Source organism: Pseudophryne corroboree, unplaced genomic scaffold (genome assembly GCF_028390025.1).
Source record: "Pseudophryne corroboree isolate aPseCor3 unplaced genomic scaffold, aPseCor3.hap2 scaffold_1374, whole genome shotgun sequence".
In the NCBI taxonomy this organism is placed as follows: domain Eukaryota; kingdom Metazoa; phylum Chordata; class Amphibia; order Anura; family Myobatrachidae; genus Pseudophryne; species Pseudophryne corroboree.
This window is the reverse complement of record NW_026968000.1, coordinates 81,622-108,384: the sequence shown is the minus strand read 5'-3', so window position 1 is coordinate 108,384 and position 26,763 is coordinate 81,622. Positions and strand designations below refer to the sequence as shown.

Below are 26,763 nucleotides of genomic sequence, written 5' to 3'. Positions count from 1 at the left end.
CAAGTGATATATTAAAATCATCTTTCCAGCTTGAATTTCAATGATGCATTGGGGCAACGATTTTGTGAGAAACATCTTCACCCTTAAATAAAGATTTTCTTAATTCCTTACCTGTGTGCTAATTAGATATCACCTTGTTTTCACATTAAACAGACTTCCACATGAGAAAGCAGCAATGATGCAGTGGCGTTAATGTTTCCTGGTGTCAACCTGTATTATTTCAGTAGATATTGAAATGAGGATGCATCTTGCTGCCTTTCCAATGAAGCAAGTTTAATTTAGTAATAGGTGAAAAACCATCCCTACAAATATGTTAATCAGATACTTGGCTTTGTGGACACTTTTCAGAGAACAAATTCGTTAGCATAAAAATAAAGCCAGAAAATGAAGAGCTGTTTAATCACTCAATTGGATTTTTCTGCCAGCATATTTCTTTTTCTCTGCAACCCACTGCTAAATTGTGCTTCCTAGCTGTTTTTTTTATAAAATCACTTATTCAAATCTAACTCTGATTACATCAGAGTAGGCCAGGTACCCTACACCATAAGAAGGGGGTTTGAAATTTTGACTTGTCTACTTAAAGATCACCAAAATCTGATAACAAGGTCAATTACATCCCTGGGTGGGATTGAACCACCAACCCTTTGATTAATAACCAAACACACTAACAGATTGCGCCACAGAGACACTTTACAAACGTACATACTGACAAAGGCTAATAAGCATTCATCTAGAACGTTTCCTAGAAAAACTTTAAAAAGTCAATAATCTGGAGAGTTTTTGTAAGATGTTTCTTCCATCAACCAACGAAGAAACACATTGGTACTTTCCCATGATGAGTGAGTGCTTCAGGATCTCTTGCACTTACATGTGCAGCAGAGTACTGCAATGGAAAAATGCTGGGCCCATAACCCAGAGGTAGGCAGATTGAAACTATCCTCTGCTATATGCATTTTTTTTTGTTAATTAAAGTAATCCAAAACTGGGATTGATATTTTTGCTCTTTTATTTTTACTTAAAGTACAATAACTTTTACCATTTTAATTTGTTTTAATAGTATATTGACAGTATTGTTTTCTTTCAAAAATCCACTTAATTTTCTTTACCCTATTATTAAAATGGTAATTGACAAAAACAAACGACATTGTCACCAGAAGAGCAATACAAAATGTACAAGTGATATATTAAAATCATCTTTCCAGCTTGAATTTCAATGATGCATTGGGGCAACGATTTTGTGAGAAACACCTTCACCCTTAAATAAAGATTTTCTTAATTCCTTACCTGTGTGCTAATTAGATATCACCTTGTTTTCACATTAAACAGACTTCCACATGCGAAAGCAGCAAGGATGCAGTGGCGTTAATGTTTCCTGGTGTCAACCTGTATTATTTCAGTAGACATTGAAATGAGGATGCATCTTGCTGCCTTTCCAATGAAGCAAGTTTAATTTAGTAATAGGTGAAAAACCATCCCTACAAAGGTGTTAATCAGAGACTTGGCTTTGTGGACACTTTTCAGAGAACAAATTTGTTAGCATAAAAATAAAGCCAGAAAATGAAGAGCTGTTTAATCACTCAATTGGATTTTTTTGCCAGCATATTTCTTTTTCTCTGCAACCCACTGCTAAATTGTGCTTCCTAGCTGTTTTTATAAAATCACTGAATCAAATCTAACTCTGATTACATCAGAGAAGGCCAGGTACCCTACACCATAACAGGGGGTTTGAAATTTTGACTTGTCTACTTAAAGATCACCAAAATCTGATAACAAGGTCAATTACGTCCCTGGGTGGGATTGAACCACCAACCTTTTGGTTAATAACCATACACACTAACTGATTGCGCCACAGCGACACTTTGCAAAAGTACATACTGACAAAGGCTAATAAGCATATATCTAGAACGTTTCCTAGAAACATTTTAAAAAGTCAATAATGTGGAGAGTTTTTGTAAGATGTTTCTTCCATCAACCAATGAAGAAACACATTGGTACTTTCCCATGATAAGTGAGTGCTTCAGGACCTCTTGCACTTACATGTGCAGCAGAGTACTGTAATGGAAGCATGCTGGGTCCATAACCCAGAGGTAGGCAGATTGAAACTATCCTTTGCTATATGCATTTTTTTTTGTTAATTAAAGTAATCCAAAACTGGGATTGATATTTTTGCTCTTTTATTTTTACTTAAAGTACAATAACTTTTACCATTTTAATTTGTTTTAATAGTATATTGACAGTATTGTTTTCTTTCAAAAATTCACTTAATTTTCTTTTCTGTGTGCTAATTAGATATCACCTTGTTTTCACATTAAATAGACTACCACATGAGAAAGCAGCAAGGATGCAGTGGCGTTAATGTTTCCTGGTGGTAGTGGGGGACTGTGTTTGTGCTTTCCTCTGGTCAGCTCTGGTAAAAGTCAGATTTCTTTGTCTCAGATCTTCCTCTAGCCTTGTTCTTCTTTCGAGAGTTCCCTTGTGCTGCCTCAGTTGGATCTCCTTCACTTGACAGGGGCGTACCCGAGCAGCGACCCTCCCCAGCACTAGCCCAACTCCTACTTACCTGCCAGGTGAGATACTATGATCATGAAGGTGCTTCTCCCAGGGCAAGGCTCACCCATTGCACTCTGGGTGTGCTGCTCCTGCGATTTCCCCAAATGTGGGAAACTTGACTGCATAATTTGTGTTTCCCCTGGTCGGCTCTCGTATAATTCAGATCTCTTTGTCTCAGGTCTCTCTCCAGCCTAGTTTGCTGTCTGTTTCCACTTCTCTTTTCTTAAACCGCTCCCTTCTATGCCCTTGCGCACCTTAATTAAATCTAACTCTGATTACGTCAGAGAAGGCCAGGTACCCTACACCATAAGAGGGGGTTTGAAATTTTGACTTGTCTACTTAAAGATCACCAAAATCTGATCACAAGGTCAATTACATCACTGGGTGGGAACCTTTTGGTTAATAGCCCATGTAAGTGCAAGAGATCCTGAAGCACTCACTCATCATGGGAAAGTACCAATGTGTTTCTTACAAAAATTCTCCAGATTATTGACTTTTTAAAGTTTTTCTAGGAAACGTTCTAGATGAATGCTTATTAGCCTTTGTCAGTATGTACTTTCGCAAAGTGTCGCTATGGCGCAATCAGTTAGTGTGTATGGCTATTAACCTAAAGGTTGGTGATTCAATCCCACCCAGGGACGTAATTGACCTTGTTATCAGATTTTGGTGATCTTTAAGTAGACAAGTCAAAATTTCAAACCCCCTCTTATGGTGTAGGGTACCCGGCCTTCTCTGATGTAATCAGAGTTAGATTTGATTAAGTGATTTTATAAAAAACAGCTAGGAAGCACAATTTAGCAGTGGGTTGCAGAGAAAAAAAATTATGCTGGCAGAAAAGTCCAATTGAGTGATTAAACAGCTCTTCATTTTCTGATTTTATGTTTATGCTAACAAATTTGCTCTCTGAAAAGTGTCCACAAAGCCAAGTCTCTGATTAACACCTTTAGTAGGAATGGTTTTTCACCTATTACTGAATTAAACTTGCTTCATTGGAAAGGCAGCAAGATGCATCCTCATTTCAATGTCTACTGAAATAATACAGGTTGACACCAGGAAACATAAACGTCACTGCATCCTTGCTGCTTCCTCAAGGGGAAGTCTGTTTAATGTGAAAACAAGGTGATATCTAATCAGCACACAGGTAAGGAATTAAGAAAATCTTTCTTTATGGGTGAAGATGTTTCTCACAAAATTGTTGCACCAAGGCATCATTGAAATTAAAGCTGGAAAGATGATTTTAATATATCACTTGTATATTTTGTACTGCTCTTCTGGTGACAATGTAGTTTGTTTTTGTCAATTACCATTTTAATAATAGGGTAAAGAAAATTAAGTGGATTTTTGAAAGAAAACAATACTGTCAATATACTATTAAAACAAATTAAAATGGTAAAAGTTATTGTACTTTAAGTAAAAATAAAAGAGCAAAAATATCAATCCCAGTTTTGGATTACTTTAATTAACAAAAAACAATGCATATAGCAGAGGATAGTTTCAATCTGCCTACCTCTGGGTTATGGACCCAGCATGCTTCCATTACAGTACTCTGCTGCACATGTAAGTGCAAGAGATCCTGAAGCACTCACTCATCATGGGAAAGTACCAATGTGTTTCTTCATTGGTTGATGGAAGAAACATCTTACAAAAACTCTCCAGATTATTGACTTTTTAAAGTTTTTCTAGGAAACGTTCTAGATGAATGCTTATTAGCCTTTGTCAGTATGTACTTTCGCAAAGTGTCTCTGAGGCACAAACAGTTAGCGTGTTCAGTTGTTAACCAAAAGGTTGGTGGTTCAATCCCACCTAGGGACGTAATTGACCTTGTTATCAGATTTTGGTGATCTTTAAGTAGACAAGTAAAAATTTCAAACCACCTCTTATGGTGTAGGGTACCTGGCCTTCTCTGATGTAATCAGAGTTAGATTTGATTAAGTGATTTTATAAAAAAAACAGCCACAAAGCACAATTTAGCAGTGGGTTGCAGAGAAAAAGAAATATGCTGGCAGAAAAATCCAATTGAGTGATTAAACAGCTCTTCAGTTTCTGGCTTTATTTTTATGCTAACAAATTTGTGCTCTGAAAAGTGTCCACAAAGCCAAGTATCTGATTATCACCTTTGTAGGGATGGTTTTTCACCTATTATTAAATTAAACTTGCTTCATTGGAAAGGCAGCAAGTGATGTCATCCAAGCAGTGGGTCAAGGTTGGCTTCAAACCTCGTCTGCTTATGAAAAGAGAAAAGGGGTATGCAGGGCATGGCGGCCTTTTGCGGTGCTTGGATGACCCCTAGTTCGCATTAAATAATGCAGTCGAGTTTCCCACATTTGGGGAAATCACAGGGGTCAGCATACCCAGAATGCAATGAATGAACCGCACCCTGGGAGAACAGTCTTCATGACCATGGTATCTCCTATGCAAAATAAGTATGATTTGGGATAGGGCTGGGGAGGGCCGCTGCTCAGGCACATCTCTGTCAAGTAAAGGAGATTCAACTGAGGCAGCACAAGGGAACTCTCATCTGGGGACAACAACTGCAGGGAGAACACATATTTTCAGATGAACATGGGAGGGCAGAAGGCTGCCTAATACTGAAGCACCCCCAAACAACAAACCAAATGCAACAACTAGTGCAAGCATTCCTGGGGGAAGGCCTGCAGCAGATGGATTTGCATATGGCGATGTCATCCAAGCAGTGGGTCAAAGTTGGCTTCAACCCTCGTCTGCATATGAAAAGAGAAAAGGGGCGTGCAGGGCATGGCGGCCTTTTGCGGCACTTGGATGACCCCTAGTTCGCATTAAACACCTCCACCCTCCGTCGGTGTGGGGCTCATGTTGGCTATGCCCCAGCCCCTGAAGGATTCAAGCTGATTTCTTGCAGCAGCTGGGCACTGTAACAGCTCCAGAGCTGCTCTGTAATGCAAGTAAAAGGGTGTGGGCCCTGCAGCACTACCTGTAGTTCGCATTGTGCGAGACCCCTAGTTCGCATTAAACACCCCCACCCTCCTTCGGTGTGGGGCTCATGTTGGCCATGCCCCAGCCCCTGAAGCATTCACGCTGATTTCTTGCAGCAGCTGGGCACTGTAACAGCTCAAGAGCTGCTCTGTAAGGCAAGTAAAAGGGTGTGGGCCCTGCAGCACTACCTGTAGTTTGCATTGTGCATTGGAAGGCACAAAGTAAGCAGACGGGAGGAGAAGTCAGGATAGTGCACAAGGGTATAGACAGGAGGGGCTCAAGAAAAAAGAAGTGGAAACAGACAGCAAACTAGGCTTCCAATGCACAATGCAAACTACAGGTAGTGCTGCAGGGCCCACACCCTTTTACTTGCCTTACAGAGCAGCTCTGGAGCTGTTTAATCACTCAATTGGATTTTTCTGCCAGCATAATTTTTCTCTTACGTCCTAGAGGATGCTGGGGACTCCGTAAGGACCATGGGGGATAGACGGGCTCCGCAGGAGACATGGGCACTTTAAGAAAGACTTTAGATCTGGGTGTGCACTGGCTCCTCCCTCTATGCCCCTCCTCCAGACCTCAGTTTACTACTGTGCCCAGAGGAGACTGGGTGCTTTTCAGGGAGCTCTCCTGAGTTTCCTGACAGAAAGTATATTTGTTAGATTTTTTTATTTTCAGGGAGCCTGCTGGCAACAGACTCCCTGCATCGAGGGGCGGAGGGGAGAGATGCACACCTACTTCTGTGAGTTGATAGGCTCTGCTTCTTAGGCTACTGTACAGCATTAGCTCCAGAGGGATCGGTACGCAGGTCTCACCCTCGCCGTCCGTCCCAGAGCCGCGCCGCCGTCCCCCTCGCAGAGCCGGAAGATAGAAGCCGGGTGAGTATGAGAAGAAAAGAAGACTTCAGAGGCGGCGGAAGACTTCATGATCTTCACTGAGGTAACGCACAGCAGTAAAGCTGTGCTCCATTGCTCCCATACACCTCACACACGGCAGTCAGTGTAAGGGTGAAGGGCGCAGGGGGGACGCCCTGGGCAGCAATATAGACCTCTCTTTGGCAAAATAAATATATATGCAGCTAGGCACTGTATATATATATAAGAGCCCCCGCCATTTTTTTACTATATTTGAGCGGGACAGAAGCCCGTCGCTGAGGGGGTGGGGCTTCTCCCTCAGCACTCACCAGCGCCATTTTCTCCACAGCACCGCTGAGGGGAAGCTCCATGGACTCTCCCCTGCTTATACCACGGTAAAAAGAGGGTCTTAAAGAAGAGAGGGCACATAATTAGGCGCATATATATATGGAAATACAGCGCTACTGGGTAAACATAAAATGATTGTGTTTTTTTCCTGGGTCATATAGCGCTGGGGTGTGTGCTGGCATACTTTCTCTCTCTGTCTCTCCAAAGGGCCTTGTTGGGGAACTGTCCTCAGATAAGAGGATTCCCTGAGTGTATGGTGTGTCGGTACACGTGTGTCGACATGTCTGAGGTAGAAGGCTCTCCTAGAGAGGAGCAGGAGCAAATTAATGTGGTGTCTCCATCGACAACGCCGACACCTGACTGGATGGATATGTGGAATGTTTTAAGTGCTAATGTAAACTTATTACACAAGAGATTAGACAAAGCTGAAGCTAGGGAACAGTCAGGGAGTCAACCCATGCCTGTCCCTATGTCGCAGGGACCTTCGGGGTCTCAAAAGCGCCCACTATCCCAAATAGTTGACACAGATACCGACACGGATTCTGACTCCAGTGTCGACTACGATGATGCAAAGTTACAACCAAAATTGGCTAAATGTATTCGATATATGATTATTGCAATAAAAGATGTTTTGCACATCACAGAGTCCCCTGTCCCTGACACGAGGGTACACATGTATAAGGGAAAGAAACCTGAGATAACCTTTCCCCCCTCACATGAGTTGAACGAATTATGTGAAAAAGCTTGGGAATCTCCAGACAAAAAGCTGCAGATTCCCAAAAGGATTCTTATGGCGTATCCTTTCCCGCCAATGGACAGGATACGGTGGGAATCCTCCCCTAGGGTGGATAAAGCATTGACACGCTTATCCAAAAAGGTAGCGCTGCCATCCCAGGATACGGCTACCATCAGGGACCCTGCTGACCGCAAGCAGGAGGTTACCCTAAAGTCCATTTACACACATTCTGGTACCTTACTCAGACCGGCAATTGCGTCGGCCGAGGTTGTAGCGCGGTGGCAGCATGGACAGATACCTTATCAGCAGAGATTGAGACCCTAGATAAGGATGCTATGTTATTGACCATAGGGCATATAAAAGATGCTGTCCTATATATGAGAGATGCTCAAAGTGACATTAGTCTACTGGGTTCTAGAATAAACGCTATGTCGATTTCTGCTAGACGAGTCCTATGGACCCGGCAATGGACAGGTGATGCCGACTCAAAAAGGCATATGGAGGTTTTACCTTACAGGGGTGAGGAATTGTTTGGGGAAGGTCTCTCGGACCTTGTCTCCACAGCTACAGCTGGTAAATCAAATTTTTTGCCTTATATTCCCTCACAGCCTAAGAAAGCACCACATTATCAAATGCAGTCCTTTCGATCACAGAGAAACAAGAAAGTACGAGGTGCGTCCTTTCTTGCCAGAGGTAAGGGCAGAGGGAAGAAGCTGCACAACACAGCTAGTTCCCAGGAACAGAAGTCCTCCCCGGCCTCTACAAAATCCACCGCATGACGCTGGGGCTCCGCTAAAGGAGTCCGCCCAGTTGGGGGCACGTCTTCGAGTTTTCAGCCACATCTGGGTTCATTCGCAGGTGGATCCCTAGGCAATAGAAATTGTTTCTCAGGGTTACAAGCTGAAATTCGAAGAGGTGCCTCCTCGCCGGTTTTTCAAATCGGCCCTACCATCTTCTCCCCAGGAAAGGGAGATAGTGTTAAATGCAATTCACAAATTGTATCTTCAACAGGTGGTGGTCAAGGTTCCCCTGCTTCAACAAGGAAAGGGAAATTATTCGACCCTGTTTGTAGTCCCAAAACCGGACGGTTTGGTCAGACCCATATTAAATTTAAAATCCCTGAACCTATACTTGAAAAGGTTCAAGTTCAAGATGGAATCGCTAAGAGCGGTCATCGCCAGCCTAGAAGGGGGGGATTTTATGATATCTCTGGACATAAATGATGCATACCTTCATGTACTCATTTATCCACCTCATCAGGCGTACCTAAGATTTGCGGTACAGTATTGTCATTACCAATTTCAGACGTTGCCGTTTGGTCTCTCCAGAATTTTCTCCGAGAATTTTCACCAAGGTAATGACAGAAATTATGGTGCTCCTGCGAAAGCAAGGTGTCACAATTATCCCGTACTTGAACGATCTCCTCATAAAAGCGAGATCAAGAGAGCAGTTGCTGAACAGCGTATAACTTTCATTGAAGGTGTTACAGCAAAACGGCTGGATTCTCAATATCCCGAAGTCGCAGTTGGTTCCTACGACTCGTCTGACTTTGCTTGGGCATTATTCTGGATACGGACCAGAAAAGGGTTTATCTTCCGATAGAAAAGGCCCAGGAACTCATGACTCTGGTCAGGAACCTATTGAAACCAAAACAGGTGTCAGTGCATCACTGCACTCGAGTCCTGGGAATGATGGTGGCATCATACGAGGCCATTCCCTTCGGCAGGTTCCATGCGAGGATCTTGCAATGGGACCTACTGGACAAGTGGTCCGGGTCACATCTACAGATTCATCAGTTGATCACCCTGTCCCCCAGGGCCAGGGTATCTCTCCTGTGGTGGCTGCAGAGTGCTCACCTTCTAGAGGGCCGCAGGTTCGGCATTCAGGACTGGATCCTGGTGACCACGAACGCGAGCCTCCGAGGTTGGGGAGCAGCCACACAGGGAAGAAATTTCCAAGGTCTTTGGTCAAGTCAGGAGACTTGTCTTCACATCAACATCCTGGAGCTAAGGGCCATATACAACGCCCTATGTCAAGCGGAGACCTTAACTTCGCGACCAACCAGTTCTGATCCAGTCAGACAACGTCACCGCAGTAGTTCATGTAAACTGCCAAGGCGGCACAAGGAGCAGAGTGGCGATGGCGGAAGCCACCAGAATTCTTCGCTGGGTGGAGAATCATGTAAGCGCACTGTCAGCAGTGTTCATTCCGGGAGTGGACAACTGGGAAGCAGACTTCCTCAGCAGACACGACCTACATCCAGGAGAGTGGGGACTCCATCAGGAAGTCTTCGCACAGATTGCAAGTCGGTGGGGACTGTTCCAGATAGACATGATGGCGTCCCGCCTCAACAAAAAGCTACAGAGGTATTGCACCAGGTCAAGAGACCCTCAGGCAGTAGCTGTTTAAACAGCTCTTCATTTTCTGATTTTATGTTTATGCTAACAAATTTGCTCTCTGAAAAGTGTCCACAAAGCCAAGTCTCTGATTAACACCTTTGTAGGAATGGTTTTTCACCTATTACTGAATTAAACTTGCTTCATTGGAAAGGCAGCAAGATGCATCCTCATTTCAATGTCTACTGAAATAATACAGGTTGACACCAGGAAACATTAACGCCACTGCATCCTTGCTGCTTTCGCATGTGGAAGTCTGTTTAATGTGAAAACAAGGTGATATCTAATTAGCACACAGGTAAGGAATTAAGAAAATCTTTATTTAAGGGTGAAGGTGTTTCTCACAAAATCGTTGCCCCAATGCATCATTGAAATTCAAGCTGGAAAGATGATTTTAATATATCACTTGTACATTTTGTATTGCTCTTCTGGTGACAATGTAGTTTGTTTTTGTCAATTACCATTTTAATAATAGGGTAAAGAAAATTAAGTGGATTTTTGAAAGAAAACAATACTGTCAATATACTATTAAAACAAATTAAAATGGTAAAAGTTATTGTACTTTAAGTAAAAATAAAAGAGCAAAAATATCAATCCCAGTTTTGGATTACTTTAATTAACAAAAAAAAATGCATATAGCAGAGGATAGTTTCAATCTGCCTACCTCTGGGTTATGGGCCCAGCATGTTTCCATTGCAGTACTCTGCTGCACATGTAAGTGCAAGAGATCCTGAAGCACTCACTCATCATGGGAAAGTACCAATGTGTTTCTTCGTTGGTTGATGGAAGAAACATCTTACAAAAACTCTCCAGATTATTGACTTTTTAAAGTTTTTCTAGGAAACGTTCTAGATGAATGCTTATTAGCCTTTGTCAGTATGTATGTTTGTAAAGTGTCTCTGTGGCGCAATCGGTTAGTGTGTTTGGTTATTAATCAAAGGGTTGGTGGTTCAATCCCACCCAGCGATGTAATTGACCTTGTTATCAGATTTTGGTGATCTTTAAGTAGACAAGTCAAAATTTCAAACCCCCTTCTTATGGTGTAGGGTACCTGGCCTACTCTGATGTAATCAGAGTTAGATTTGAATCAGTGATTTTATAAAAAAAACAGCTTGGAAGCACAATTTAGCAGTGGGTTGCAGAGAAAAAGAAATATGCTGGCAGAAAAATCCAATTGAGTGATTAAACAGCTCTTCATTTTCTGGCTTTATTTTTATGCTAACTAATTTGTTCTCTGAAAAGTGTCCACAAAGCCAAGTATCTGATTAACATATTTGTAGGGATGGTTTTTCACCTATTACTAAATTAAACTTGCTTCATTGGAAAGGCAGCAAGATGCATCCTCATTTCAATATCTACTGAAAAAATACAGGTTGACACCAGGAAACATTAACGCCACTGCATCCTTGCTGCTTTCTCATGTGGAAGTCTGTTTAATGTGAAAACAAGGTGATATCTAATTAGCACACAGGTAAGGAATTAAGAAAATCTTTATTTAAGGGTGAAGATGTTTCTCACAAAATCGTTGCCCCAATGCATCATTGAAATTCAAGCTGGAAAGATGATTTTAATATATCACTTGTACATTTTGTATTGCTCTTCTGGTGACAATGTAGTTTGTTTTTGTCACTTACCATTTTAATAATCGGGTAAAGAAAATTAATTGGATTTTTGAAAGAAAACAACACTGTCAATATACTATTAAAACAAATTAAAATGGTAAAAGTTATTGTACTTTAAGTAAAAATAAAAGCTAAAATATCAATCCCAGTTTTGGATTACTTTAATGAACAAAAAAAATGCATATAGCAAAGGATAGTATCAATCTGCCTACCTCTGGGTTATGGGCCCAGCATGCTTCCATTGCAGTACTCTGCTGCACATGTAAGTGCAAGAGATCCTGAAGCACTCACTCATCATGGGAAAGTACCAATGTGTTTCTTCATTGGTTGCTGGAAGAAACATCTTACAAAAACTCTCCAGGTTATTGACTTTTTAAAGTTTTTCTAGGAAACGTTCTAGATGAATGCTTATTAGTCTTTGTCAGTATGTACTTTTTGCAAAGTGTCTCTGTGGCGCAATCGGTTAGTGTGTTCAGCTATTAATCAAAAGGTTGGTGGTTCAATCCCATCCAGGGACGTAATTGACCTTGTGATCAAATTTTGGTAATATTTAAGTAGACAAGTCATATAGCAGAGGATAGTTTCAATCTGCCTACCTCTGGGTTATGGACCCAGCATGCTTCCATTACAGTACTCTGCTGCACATGTAAGTGCAAGAGATCCTGAAGCACTCACTCATCATGGGAAAGTACCAATGTGTTTCTTCATTGGTTGATGGAAGAAACATCTTACAAAAACTCTCCAGATTATTGACTATTTAAAGTTTTTATAGGAAACGTTCTAGATGAATGCTTATTAGCCTTTGTCAGTATGTACTTTTGCAAAGTTTCGCTGTGGCGCAATCAGTTAGTGTATACGGCTATTAACCAAAAGGTTGGTGGTTCAATCCCACCCAGGGATGTAATTGAACTTATTATCAGATTTTGTTGATCTTTAAGTAGACAAGTCAAAATTTCGAAAACCCCTGCTATGGTGTAGGGTACCTGGCCTACTCTGATGTAATCAGAGTTAGATTTGATTCATACTGTTAACTGGGTAGTATATCACAAGTTATACGGTGTGATTGGTGTGGCTGGTATGAATCTTGACCTTGGATTAACAAAAATCCTTTCCTCGTACTGTCCGTCTCCTCTGGGCACAGTTTCTCTAACTGAGGTATGGAGGAGGGGCATAGAGGGAGGAGCCAGTGCACACCCAGATCTAAAGTCTTTCTTAAAGTGCCCATGTCTGCTGCGGAGCCCGTCTATCCCCCATGGTCCTTACGGAGTCCCCATCATCCTCTACGGACTACGAGAAAAAAAAATTACCGGTAGGTTTAAAATGTTATTTTTTTCTCTGCAACCCACTGCTAAATTGTGCTTCCTAGCTGTTTTTTATAAAATCACTTAATTAAATCTAACTCTGATTACGTCAGAGAAGGCCAGGTACCCTACACCATAAGAGGGGGTTTGAAATTTTGACTTGTCTACTTAAAGATCACCAAAATCTGATGACAAGGTCAATTACATCCCTGGGTGGGATTGAACCACCAACCTTTTGGTTAATAGCCCATGTAAGTGCAAGAAATCCTGAAGCACTCACTCATCATGGGAAAGTACCAATGTGTTTCTTACAAAAATTCTCCAGATTATTGACTTTTTAAAGTTTTTCTAGGAAACGTTCTAGATGAATGATTATTAGCCTTTGTCAGTATTGACTTTTGTGGCAAAACTTGGTTTACCCTGCACCAGACTGGTTATAATTGAATGACTAAATCTCAAACAACCAACTAAACAGAAAAAATATATCAAGCCCAAGTGGGCAACTATTCTGACGTTGGAGGTGCTCCCAGGAATAGTGTACCAGATACAGAATGATTTGGTGGGTGTGGAAGAGCCCACATCTTACCAAATAGAAGAAATTCCTATATTTGGAGCACTCTTTTGATGATTAATGATGTGAAAAAGATGAAAACTGTCTATAATTAAAACTTAGCTTTTATTTATCCAATACTCAACTAAAATAAAATAACAGGGGTATATTAGACGTATCAATTACTTATTCCCCTTTTAAACAGTGGTAAAAATATGAATAATTCAAAAAAGAGCAAATATCATCATCTTAAAATTATTTGTATATTTTGCTCAACAATGGATGATAAGAAAAATGATAGTAATCTATCAAACTTATCCAATGAACAGCAGTAATCACAGAAATTAATGACAAAAAATGATAGTAATCTATCAAAAATATCCTGTGAGCAGCAGAGATGATATTGGTGATATAATTAATTACACCTTGCAGAAAAATACTGCTGTGTATGTGAGATCAGCTTCTCCCCATATTTCACAGAGTAAATCTGTGTTTTAACATCTCTTCCATGTTAAAGAGAAAATAATATCCATGTCTGTTAGAGAATACATAGTTACAATTGGGTTTTACTGCAACATTCTGTCTCCAAAATGATTCATTTGTATCTTGAATGAAAAACTGACACATTAGTGTTGTTTGTCAGGTATGTAACAAATGCAAATAAAGAAAAAACAAGATTATGCTGGCATGGATAGTAGAAAATTAGATAGTGACACTCTAGTCTGCTAGTCCCATCTGCTGTCTAACCTCATTCATGAGCGGAGGAAAGATGAGAGTAGGACCGTCGACTGTGTCACAGAAAAAAGATAGAACTGGCACACTGGCTAGAGACCCCAACGTGGTGTTAGATGGGCCCTGATGCTTATGAGCCTTGCAGGGTCCTAAATGCGCCACTTGGGTCTGAGCCAGAGTCCGAAAATGAAATAAAAAGGCCCACAGTAATAGACTAAATCACAATTGTGTTAATAACACTGCATCATTTAACAACATTTATTGTGCAATGAGATTGCACAAAACAGACCTGCTCCTAATAAAAAACATTGCTGTTGCTAGGTAACAATTGATATTATCTTAATAGGCACAAGTTAAAACAAAATCACAGGTGTTTATATCCCCAATAATTGCGCCTTGTTTATTGCCATGTTTTTGTATGCGTTGGTACTTGTTATTTTATCAAAATTACCTGCAGGTAACTGGTCAAGTGTGAGACTGTAACTCTGAGGGCAAAGGATAGTCGGCACTCCAGTTCACTGATCCCATCTGCTGTCTGACCTCATCATTGGAGCGGAGGACAGATGAGAGTGGGATCGTGGGTTGTGCCGTGGAAAGAAAGGCAGCGGACGGCAGCCTGAGAAGCCGTATGTGGTGTTAGGCGGACCCTGTTGCCACTTGCCTTGCAGGGTCCGGATGCGCCACCGGAGACCGGGTGTCTGTCCGTGAAAGTGAAAGTTGACAGGAAGAGAGAGAGTGTGTGGGGAGTGTCGGGTGAGTGAGTCTGACCCGTAGGTTATTGTACATTACCACTCGCGATCTCCCCGAACTCGATGGATCATTGCCGCTCAGCCGTTCTGAATGACTGCTGTTGGTCACGGCTCCTCCTGCAGTGAGGAGTCCGTGCGTGAGGCCGTTAGTTGGACGTACGTTTCACCACCTGGGCTTGCTCACCTGGCAGCCTATGGTGGTGTTCAGATGGTGCATTTAAAAAGGGGATCATCAACCAATCCCTTTCCTGAGTTCTTAATTGCCTAATTATGGCATAGGTTTGTTCAGCGCTTCCATCCACCTGGCTGTGCTTATTCTATTGAAGCTCCATAAGTAATAGTTAATATACGTAGACCACTAATTATGGCATAATTTTTGTTAAACAATTCTATCCACCAGGCAGTGCTTATTCTATTAAACCTCCATAAATGAAAGTTAATATATGTGGATCACAATGGAATCAATTAAAGTAATGTTCAAAGCGTATGGTGTGTTAGATCAAAAATATCGAATAACGGTTTAATTAATAAACAGAATTTTTTTATGGAGGATAATGGTTAATCAAATCACAGTTATATAAGCTGAAAATCCAACAGAAAAATAAGATTAAAGACAATGTGCGTTTTCTAAACATACATTTAACATAATTAGAATCGACAATATGTTTCAGGAGATTTAAGCTATGACATTCTTAATGCAGAAATTAATTGATTAGTAAGAGGAAATATCTCCTGTGATAATACTAATAATAATAGTGATATCAAAATAAAAGTAATAATCATAATAGGGATAATAGGAAATAATAATAAAAAATAATGAAAATAGATATAAACATGACCGACCTGTTAATCAAAATATGCCAGTGACAGAGGTTGGTGACCCAATCGTCGTAAGTAAGATAAAAGTGACTGTAATTTACTAATTAATAGACGGTTATGATAAATAATAAATAAATAAAACTCTATTTAGAGGAACAAATCTTGTTCTGGAGATGGAAATATTGTGCATTATCCTCGCCGAATATTCATCTTTGATAATATAACCTTAAAGTTTAGGCTTTCCCGCCAAAGTCCGTATAGAGTAAAATTATGCACTGATGAATACGAAGTTGAAATTTGGGGAAATACGGAGGAGAGAAAAATGCAAAATAAATAAAAGTAATAATGATAATAATAAAAAATAATAAATAAGAATAAAAATGAGTATAAATTTGAAAATAATAGTAATAATAATGATAAATGTAAATGGGTATGAGATAGGTATAGATAAGACAATAAATATAACTGTAAAATAAAAATAAATATAAAGAATGTAAAAATAAGAATAAATATAAATATAAAATTAGAAATTAAAAATGAAACATGAAAATTAAGGATTAGAGATTATAAAGATAAATATAAATATAATTTTTTTTTTTTTTTATAAAAGGGGGGTGGGGGGGGCGGGGGTTTGGGAGGGGGGGGGAAATGGGTATGGAGGGACCAGGGGGAAAAAAGCGGGGGAGGGGGGGGGGAGGAAAAGGGAGGGGGGGGGGAGGGGGGAAAAAGAGGGGGGAAAGGGGGAGGGGGGGGGGAGGGAAGTGAAAACAAAAGGGGGAGGAGAAAAGGGGGGTGTAATTGAGGGAAGGGAAAATTGGAAGGGGAGGGGGAAGGGATGACAGAATGGGGAAAAAAAGGGTTAAATAATGGGAAATGGGTGACTACAGTGCAGGGGAGGCTTGTTTGGTTGTTGTGTATCATTAGTGTTGGTGCTCTGTATTGTGAATGTTATGAAACCTGATTGTGTAGAAATTGACTGCAGGTGATTAATTTAGGTTCTATGTGTAGGTCTGCTCGAAAAATCATCGAGCAGATGTAATTGTGACCTGATGGTTGTGGTATCAGAGATGAAAAATATGTGAATAAAAGTGACAAAATTGAAAAAAGTGACATTAAACACAAAATTAAAAGTGCACATGTGAGAAAACACAAAACAAATGTTTGTGGGTGATAAAGATGTTACCTTGATAGGTAATGTCAAAAAGTGTACCTAGTTGTTGTTCAAAACGGTCTAAAGAGTGTGTATATTCAAATAATAAGAATACTAGTGAGTACAGAATGTGTAAGAATTATAGAAATAAAAATAATGATAATAATAGAACTGGTGAAAAGTGGGGAGGAAAGGGAAAGGACGGTGAGTCAAGGAGGACACCAAGGGGGGAGTAGGTTAAAAATTGGGGTAATAGTTGTATATTGTTGAAATATACTGGTGATTTAATTTGCTATTGCAATTATTATGTTGATACATCTAATGAAAAGTGGCCTGATACACAGCATGTAATGAAAATAGGTCTTGCAGGCCGGGGTAGCACGAATTTGTTGGAGCCTAAGGAAAGGTTGAGTTAAGAAAGGGGAAAGAGAGAAAGAGAGAGAGCGCATACATTGGCGCCATCGAGATCTAAATGGCGTGTCTCAATATCACATGTAAATAATCATCATAGGAACACCGTATAGTTTATGTGTTCGTTGAGACCTGATGGAGCTAAACTTCCCAATAGGTAGGTCCACTGGCTCTCCTTTTTGAGTAGTTCCTGCATTACATCGCCCCCTCTGATTCCAAGTTTGACCTTTTCCAGGCCAAAAGCTTGCATTCGATGGGTGTTGTCATTATGGTGGAGATGAAAATGTCTGGCCACCGTGGTTATTTGTCGGAAGTTCTGCATATCCCTATCCACGTTTCGGATTGTTCCTGCATGTTCCAAAATCCGTTGTTTAAACATCCGTGTGGTTATTCCCACATATCTTTTGCCACACAGGCACTGTAGGCAATACACCACATTGGTTGTTTTGCAGTTGAAGTAATCGGAGATCCTGTGTTGGTTACCAAATTTGTCTGTGATTTCTTGTGTTGGCTTCATATAGTCACAGGCCCTGCAGGTCCCACAAGGGTATGTGCCTCTTACTGAAGGAGAGACGGAAGGGAGTCGTTGGTAATGACTTTGTACCCAATAGTCCTTTAGGTTGGGTGACCTTCTCCAGCTCATCGAGACCTTGTCTCCCAGGCTAGTTGCTAGGTCTGAGTCAGACAACAGAACATGCCAGTGTTTTTGTATACCTTCTTTAAGTTGTCTCCACTCCTGACAGAAGTCTCCCACAAATCTCAGGTCATCTTGATCCTTCACTTTCTTTTCTTGGAAGATGAGGGAATTCCTAGTTGTTTTCAAAAGGGAGTTCCGTGCCTTTTTAATGGATCTATTGCTGTAGCCTCGTTCCTTGAGACGGGCCGCTACCTCCTCACTTTTGTGTCGGTAGGTTGCCTCATCCGAACAGTTCCTCTTTAATCTTAGGAACTCCCCTTTGGGGATGTTCGCCTCCTGTTAGTGCTTCATCTACACGTTATAGCCCTGAATTTTCCAATGCCTAGCTCTTTGCAAAAGAGAGATATTGGCAAGGAAAAGCTGTATTGTACCTTTGCATTTTTCTCCCAAACGAAAGACACTAGAATGAAAATTTTAAAGCCTCCTGTTAGTGCTTCATCTACACGTTATAGCCCTGAATTTTCCAATGCCTATCTCTTTGCAAAAGAGAGATATCGGCAAGGAAAAGCTGTAATGTACCTTTGCATTTTTCTCCCAAACGAAGGACACTAGAATGAAAATTTTAAAGCCTCCTGTTAGTGCTTCATCTACACGTTATAGCCCTGAATTTTCAAATGCCTATCTCTTTGCAAAAGAGAGATATCGGCAAGGAAAAGCTGTATTGTACCTTTGCATTTTTCTCCCAAACGAAAGACACTAGAATGAAAATTTTAAAGCCTCCTGTTAGTGCTTCATCTAAACGTTATAGCCCTGAATTTTCCAATGCCTATCTCTTTGCAAAAGAGAGATATCGGCAAGGAAAAACTGTATTGTACCTTTGCATTTTTCTCCCAAACGAAAGACACTAGAATGAAAATTTTAAAGCCTCCTGTTAGTGCTTCATCTACACGTTATAGCCCTGAATTTTCCAATGCCTAGCTCTTTGCAAAAGAGAGATATTGGCAAGGAAAAGCTGTATTGTACCTTTGCATTTTTCTCCCAAACGAAAGACACTAGAATGAAAATTTTAAAGTCTACTGTTAGTGCTTCATCTACACGTTATAGCCCTGAATTTTCCAATGCCTAGCTCTTTGCAAAAGAGAGATATCGGCAAGGAAAAGCTGTATTGTACCTTTGCATTTTTCTCCCAAACGAAAGACACTAGAATGAAAATTTTAAAGCCTCCTGTTAGTGCTTCATCTACACGTTATAGCCCTGAATTTTCCAATGCCTATCTCTTTGCAAAAGAGAGATATCGGCAAGGAAAAGCTGTATTGTACCTTTGCATTTTTCTCCCAAACGAAGGACACTAGAATGAAAATTTTAAAGCCTCCTATTAGTGCTTCATCTACACGTTATAGCCCTGAATTTTCCAATGCCTATCTCTTTGCAAAAGAGAGATATCGGCAAGGAAAAGCTGTATTGTACCTTTGCATTTTTCTCCCAAACGAAGGACACTAGAATGAAAATTTTAAAGCCTCCTGTTAGTGCTTCATCTACACGTTATAGCCCTGAATTTTCCAATGCCTATCTCTTAGCAAAAGAGAGATATCGGCAAGGAAAAGCTGTATTGTACCTTTGCATTTTTCTCCCAAACGAAAGACACTAGAATGAAAATTTTAAAGCCTCCTGTTAGTGCTTCATATACACGTTATAGCCCTGAATTTTCTCATGCCTATCTCTTTGCAAAAGAGAGATATCGGCAAGGAAAAGCTGCATTGTACTTTTACATTTTTCTCCCAAACGAAAGACACTAGAATTAAAATTTTAAAGCCTCCTGTTAGTGCTTCATCTACACGTTATAGCCCTGAATTTTCCAATGCCTATCTCTTTGCAAAAGAGAGATATCGGCAAGGAAAAGCTGCATTGTACTTTTACATTTTTCTCCCAAACGAAAGACACTAGAATGAAAATTTTAAAGCCTCCTTTTAGTGCTTCATCTACACGTAATAGCCCTGAATTTTCCAATGCCTATCTCTTTGCAAAAGAGAGATATCGGCAAGGAAATGCTGTATTGTACCTTTGCATTTTTCTCCCAAACGAAAGACACTAGAATGAAAATTTTAAAGCCTCCTGTTAGTGCTTCATCTACACGTAATAGCCCTGAATTTTCCAATGCCTAGCTCTTTGCAAAAGAGAGATATTGGCAAGGAAAAGCTGTATTGTACCTTTGCATTTTTCTCCCAAACGAAGGACACTAGAATGAAAATTTTAAAGCCTCCTGTTAGTGCTTCATCTACACGTAATAGCCCTGAATTTTCCAATGCCTATCTCTTTGCAAAAGAGAGATATCGGCAAGGAAAAGCAGCATTGTACTTTTGCATTTTTCTCCCAAACGAAAGACACTAGAATGAAAATTTTAAAGCCTCCTATTAGTGCTTCATCTACACGTTATAGCCCTGAATTTTCCAATGCCTAGCTCTTTGCAAAAGAGAGATATCGGCAAGGAAAAGCTGTATTGTACCTTTGCATTTTTCTCCCAAACGAAAGACACTAGAATGAAAATGTTAAAGCCTCCTGTTAGTGCTTCATCTACACGTTATAGCCCTGAATTTTCCAATGCTTATCTCTTTGCAAAAGAGAGATATCGGCAAGGAAAAGCTGTATTGTACCTTTGCATGTTTCTCCCAAACGAAGGACACTAGAATGAAAATTTTAAAGCCTCCTATTAGTGCTTCATCTACACGTTATAGCCCTGAATTTTCCAATGCCTATCTCTTTGCAAAAGAGAGATATCGGCAAGGAAAAGCTGTATTGTACCTTTGCATTTTTCTCCCAAACGAAAGACACTAGAATGAAAATTTTAAAGCCTCCTGTTAGTGCTTCATCTACACGTTATAGCCCTGAATTTTCCAATGCCTATCTCTTTGCAAAAGAGAGATATCGGCAGGGAAAACTGTATTGTACCTTTGCATTTTTATCCCAAACGAAAGACACTAGAATGAAAATTTTAAAGCCTCCTGTTAGTGCTTCATCTACACGTTATAGCCCTGAATTTTCCAATGCCTAGCTCTTTGCAAAAGAGAGATATTGGCAAGGAAAAGCTGTATTGTACCTTTGCATTTTTCTCCCAAACGAAAGACACTAGAATGAAAATTTTAAAGTCTACTGTTAGTGCTTCATCTACACGTTATAGCCCTGAATTTTCCAATGCCTAGCTCTTTGCAAAAGAGAGATATCGGCAAGGAAAAGCTGTATTGTACCTTTGCATTTTTCTCCCAAACGAAAGACACTAGAATGAAAATTTTAAAGCCTCCTGTTAGTGCTTCATCTACACGTTATAGCCCTGCATTTTCCAATGCCTATCTCTTTGCAAAAGAGAGATATCGGCAAGGAAAAGCTGTATTGTACCTTTGCATTTTTCTCCCAAACGAAGGACACTAGAATGAAAATTTTAAAGCCTCCTATTAGTGCTTCATCTACACGTTATAGCCCTGAATTTTCCAATGCCTATCTCTTTGCAAAAGAGAGATATCGGCAAGGAAAAGCTGTATTGTACCTTTGCATTTTTCTCCCAAACGAAGGACACTAGAATGAAAATTTTAAAGCCTCCTTTTAGTGCTTCATCTACACGTTATAGCCCTGAATTTTCCAATGCCTATCTCTTAGCAAAAGAGAGATATCGGCAAGGAAAAGCTGTATTGTACCTTTGCATTTTTCTCCCAAACGAAAGACACTAGAATGAAAATTTTAAAGCATCCTGTTAGTGCTTCATATACACGTTATAGCCCTGAATTTTCCAATGCCTATCTCTTTGCAAAAGAGAGATATCGGCAAGGAAAAGCTGCATTGTACTTTTACATTTTTCTCCCAAACGAAAGACACTAGAATGAAAATTTTAAAGCCTCCTGTTAGTGCTTCATCTACACGTTATAGCCCTGAATTTTCCAATGCCTATCTCTTTGCAAAAGAGAGATATCGGCAAGGAAAAGCTGCATTGTACTTTTACATTTTTCTCCCAAACGAAAGACACTAGAATGAAAATTTTAAAGCCTCCTTTTAGTGCTTCATCTACACGTAATAGCCCTGAATTTTCCAATGCCTATCTCTTTGCAAAAGAGAGATATCGGCAAGGAAAAGCTGTATTGTACCTTTGCATTTTTCTCCCAAACGAAGGACACTAGAATGAAAATTTTAAAGCCTCCTTTTAGTGCTTCATCTACACGTTATAGCCCTGAATTTTCCAATGCCTATCTCTTAGCAAAAGAGAGATATCGGCAAGGAAAAGCTGTATTGTACCTTTGCATTTTTCTCCCAAACGAAAGACACTAGAATGAAAATTTTAAAGTCTACTGTTAGTGCTTCATCTACACGTTATAGCCCTGAATTTTCAAATGCCTAGCTCTTTGCAAAAGAGAGATATCGGCAAGGAAAAGCTGTATTGTACCTTTGCATTTTTCTCCCAAACGAAAGACACTAGAATGAAAATTTTAAAGCCTCCTGTTAGTGCTTCATCTACACGTTATAGCCCTGAATTTTCCAATGCCTATCTCTTTGCAAAAGAGAGATATCGGCAAGGAAAAGCTGTATTGTACCTTTGCATTTTTCTCCCAAACGAAAGACACTAGAATGAAAATTTTAAAGCCTCCTGTTAGTGCTTCATATACACGTTATAGCCCTGAATTTTCCAATGCCTATCTCTTTGCAAAAGAGAGATATCGGCAAGGAAAAGCTGCATTGTACTTTTACATTTTTCTCCCAAACGAAAGACACTAGAATGAAAATTTTAAAGCCTCCTGTTAGTGCTTCATCTACACGTTATAGCCCTGAATTTTCCAATGCCTATCTCTTTGCAAAAGAGAGATATCGGCAAGGAAAAGCTGTATTGTACCTTTGCATTTTTCTCCCAAACGAAGGACACTAGAATGAAAATTTTAAAGCCTCCTTTTAGTGCTTCATCTACACGTTATAGCCCTGAATTTTCCAATGCCTATCTCTTAGCAAAAGAGAGATATCGGCAAGGAAAAGCTGTATTGTACCTTTGCATTTTTCTCCCAAACGAAAGACACTAGAATGAAAATTTTAAAGCCTCCTGTTAGTGCTTCATATACACGTTATAGCCCTGAATTTTCCAATGCCTATCTCTTTGCAAAAGAGAGATATCGGCAAGGAAAAGCTGCATTGTACTTTTACATTTTTCTCCCAAACGAAAGACACTAGAATGAAAATTTTAAAGCCTCCTGTTAGTGCTTCATCTACACGTTATAGCCCTGAATTTTCCAATGCCTATCTCTTTGCAAAAGAGAGATATCGGCAAGGAAAAGCTGCATTGTACTTTTACATTTTTCTCCCAAACGAAAGACACTAGAATGAAAATTTTAAAGCCTCCTTTTAGTGCTTCATCTACACGTAATAGCCCTGAATTTTCCAATGCCTATCTCTTTGCAAAAGAGAGATATCGGCAAGGAAATGCTGTATTGTACCTTTGCATTTTTCTCCCAAACGAAAGACACTAGAATGAAAATTTTAAAGCCTCCTGTTAGTGCTTCATCTACACGTTATAGCCCTGAATTTTCCAATGCCTAGCTCTTTGCAAAAGAGAGATATTGGCAAGGAAAAGCTGTATTGTACCTTTGCATTTTTCTCCCAAACGAAGGACACTAGAATGAAAATTTTAAAGCCTCCTGTTAGTGCTTCATCTACACGTTATAGCCCTGAATTTTCCAATGCCTATCTCTTTGCAAAAGAGAGATATCGGCAAGGAAAAACTGTATTGTACCTTTGCATTTTTCTCCCAAACGAAAGACACTAGAATGAAAATTTTAAAGCCTCCTGTTAGTGCTTCATCTACACGTTATAGCCCTGAATTTTCCAATGCCTAGCTCTTTGCAAAAGAGAGATATCGGCAAGGAAAAGCTGTATTGTACCTTTGCATTTTTCTCCCAAACGAAAGACACTAGAATGAAAATTTTAAAGCCTCCTGTTAGTGCTTCATCTACACGTTATAGCCCTGAATTTTCCAATGCCTATCTCTTTGCAAAAGAGAGATATCGGCAAGGAAAAGCTGTATTGTACCTTTGCATTTTTCTCCCAAACGAAGGACACTAGAATGAAAATTTTAAAGCCTCCTATTAGTGCTTCATCTACACGTTATAGCCCTGAATTTTCCAATGCCTATCTCTTTGCAAAAGAGAGATATCGGCAAGGAAAAGCTGTATTGTACCTTTGCATTTTTCTCCCAAACGAAGGACACTAGAATGAAAATTTTAAAGCCTCCTGTTAGTGCTTCATCTACACGTTATAGCCCTGAATTTTCCAATGCCTATCTCTTAGCAAAAGAGAGATATCGGCAAGGAAAAGCTGTATTGTACCTTTGCATTTTTCTCCCAAACGAAAGACACTAGAATGAAAATTTTAAAGCCTCCTGTTAGTGCTTCATATACACTTTATAGCCCTGAATTTTCTCATGCCTATCTCTTTGCAAAAGAGAGATATCGGCAAGGAAAAGCTGCATTGTACTTTTACATTTTTCTCCCAAACGAAAGACACTAGAATGAAAATTTTAAAGCCTCCTTTTAGTGCTTCATCTACACGTAATAGCCCTGAATTTTCCAATGCCTATCTCTTTGCAAAAGAGAGATATCGGCAAGGAAATGCTGTATTGTACCTTTGCATTTTTCTCCCAAACGAAAGACACTAGAATGAAAATTTTAAAGCCTCCTGTTGGTGCTTCATCTACACGTTATAGCCCTGAATTTTCCAATGCCTAGCTCTTTGCAAAAGAGAGATATTGGCAAGGAAAAGCTGTAATGTACCTTTGCATTTTTCTCCCAAACGAAGGACACTAGAATGAAAATTTTAAAGCCTCCTGTTAGTGCTTCATCTACACGTTATAGCCCTGAATTTTCCAATGCCTATCTCTTTGCAAAAGAGAGATATCGGCAAGGAAAAGCAGCATTGTACTTTTGCATTTTTCTCCCAAACGAAAGACACTAGAATGAAAATTTTAAAGCCTCCTATTAGTGCTTCATCTACACGTTATAGCCCTGAATTTTCCAATGCCTAGCTCTTTGCAAAAGAGAGATATCGGCAAGGAAAAGCTGTATTGTACCTTTGCATTTTTCTCCCAAACGAAAGACACTAGAATGAAAATTTTAAAGCCTCCTGTTAGTGCTTCATCTACACGTTATAGCCCTGAATTTTCCAATGCCTATCTCTTTGCAAAAGAGAGATATCGGCAAGGAAAAGCTGTATTGTACCTTTGCATGTTTCTCCCAAACGAAGGACACTAGAATGAAAATTTTAAAGCCTCCTATTAGTGCTTCATCTACACGTTATAGCCCTGAATTTTCCAATGCCTATCTCTTTGCAAAAGAGAGATATCGGCAAGGAAAAGCTGTATTGTACCTTTGCATTTTTCTCCCAAACGAAGGACACTAGAATGAAAATTTTAAAGCCTCCTGTTAGTGCTTCATCTACACGTTATAGCCCTGAATTTTCAAATGCCTATCTCTTTGCAAAAGAGAGATATCGGCAAGGAAAAGCTGTATTGTACCTTTGCATTTTTCTCCCAAACGAAGGACACTAGAATGAAAATTTTAAAGCCTCCTATTAGTGCTTCATCTACACGTTATAGCCCTGAATTTTCCAATGCCTATCTCTTTGCAAAAGAGAGATATCGGCAAGGAAAAGCTGCATTGTACTTTTACATTTTTCTCCCAAACGAAAGACACTAGAATGAAAATTTTAAAGCCTCCTTTTAGTGCTTCTTCTACACGTAATAGCCCTGAATTTTCCAATGCCTATCTCTTTGCAAAAGAGAGATATCGGCAAGGAAATGCTGTATTGTACCTTTGCATTTTTCTCCCAAACGAGAGACACTAGAATGAAAATTTTAAAGCCTCCTGTTAGTGCTTCATCTACACGTTATAGCCCTGAATTTTCCAATGCCTATCTCTTTGCAAAAGAGAGATATCGGCAAGGAAAAGCTGTATTGTACCTTTGCATTTTTCTCCCAAACGAAGGACACTAGAATGAAAATTTTAAAGCCTCCTATTAGTGCTTCATCTACACGTTATAGCCCTGAATTTTCCAATGCCTATCTCTTTGCAAAAGAGAGATATCGGCAAGGAAAAGCTGTATTGTACCTTTGCATTTTTCTCCCAAACGAAGGACACTAGAATGAAAATTTTAAAGCCTCCTTTTAGTGCTTCATCTACACGTTATAGCCCTGAATTTTCCAATGCCTATCTCTTAGCAAAAGAGAGATATCGGCAAGGAAAAGCTGTATTGTACCTTTGCATTTTTCTCCCAAACGAAAGACACTAGAATGAAAATTTTAAAGCCTCCTGTTAGTGCTTCATATACACGTTATAGCCCTGAATTTTCCAATGCCTATCTCTTTGCAAAAGAGAGATATCGGCAAGGAAAAGCTGCATTGTACTTTTACATTTTTCTCCCAAACGAAAGACACTAGAATGAAAATTTTAAAGCCTCCTTTTAGTGCTTCATCTACACGTTATAGCCCTGAATTTTCCAATGCCTATCTCTTTGCAAAAGAGAGATATCGGCAAGGAAAAGCTGCATTGTACTTTTACATTTTTCTCCCAAACGAAAGACACTAGAATGAAAATTTTAAAGCCTCCTTTTAGTGCTTCATCTACACGTAATAGCCCTGAATTTTCCAATGCCTATCTCTTTGCAAAAGAGAGATATCGGCAAGGAAAAGCTGTATTGTACCTTTGCATTTTTCTCCCAAACGAAGGACACTAGAATGAAAATTTTAAAGCCTCCTTTTAGTGCTTCATCTACACGTTATAGCCCTGAATTTTCCAATGCCTATCTCTTAGCAAAAGAGAGATATCGGCAAGGAAAAGCTGTATTGTACCTTTGCATTTTTCTCCCAAACGAAAGACACTAGAATGAAAATTTTAAAGTCTACTGTTAGTGCTTCATCTACACGTTATAGCCCTGAATTTTC

At 39.8% G+C, this 26,763-nt stretch overlaps 1 non-coding gene and 1 pseudogene across 1 annotated transcript; one reads left to right on the top strand and one right to left on the bottom strand.

Moving 5' to 3' along the window:
* Positions 1-2,552: 2,552 nt before the first annotated feature.
* Positions 2,553-2,715, top strand: LOC134995131 (U1 spliceosomal RNA). Its single transcript, XR_010198001.1, has one exon. It is a non-coding gene; the product is annotated as a U1 spliceosomal RNA (small nuclear RNA).
* Positions 2,716-4,798: 2,083 nt separating this feature from the next.
* Positions 4,799-4,977, bottom strand: LOC134995127 (U1 spliceosomal RNA; annotated as a pseudogene).
* Between the last annotated feature and the right edge of the window lie 21,786 nt (positions 4,978-26,763).